This window comes from Penaeus monodon, chromosome 34 (genome assembly GCF_015228065.2).
Source record: "Penaeus monodon isolate SGIC_2016 chromosome 34, NSTDA_Pmon_1, whole genome shotgun sequence".
NCBI classification, from domain to species: Eukaryota; Metazoa; Arthropoda; class Malacostraca; order Decapoda; family Penaeidae; genus Penaeus; species Penaeus monodon.
The window spans coordinates 10,145,351-10,145,568 of NC_051419.1; the positions used below are offsets into that span (position 1 = coordinate 10,145,351).

Sequence of the window (218 nt, forward strand, 5' to 3'; positions counted from 1 at the left end):
GGGGGGTTAGCGCAAAATACTATCCCGGCACCATAAAGAAAGATATAATAGCTTTTTTGAGGAATCATTTGAAGTCTGATAACCTTATCTTATACCTGATATTGATTACATTTGTTTTGGTATTAAGTCGTCGTCCTATCATTTGATAAACTAGGCAGTAATGTTTTGGTATTAAGTCGTCGTCCTATCATTTGATAAACTAGGCAGTAATTAACTTG

General features: G+C 34.4%; 1 protein-coding gene across 1 annotated transcript in view; it reads left to right on the forward strand.

Moving 5' to 3' along the window:
• Positions 1-218, forward strand: part of LOC119594579 (nephrin-like) — a gene marked incomplete at its 3' end in the record, with an annotated part of 109,909 nt that overhangs the window by 76,915 nt on the left and 32,776 nt on the right.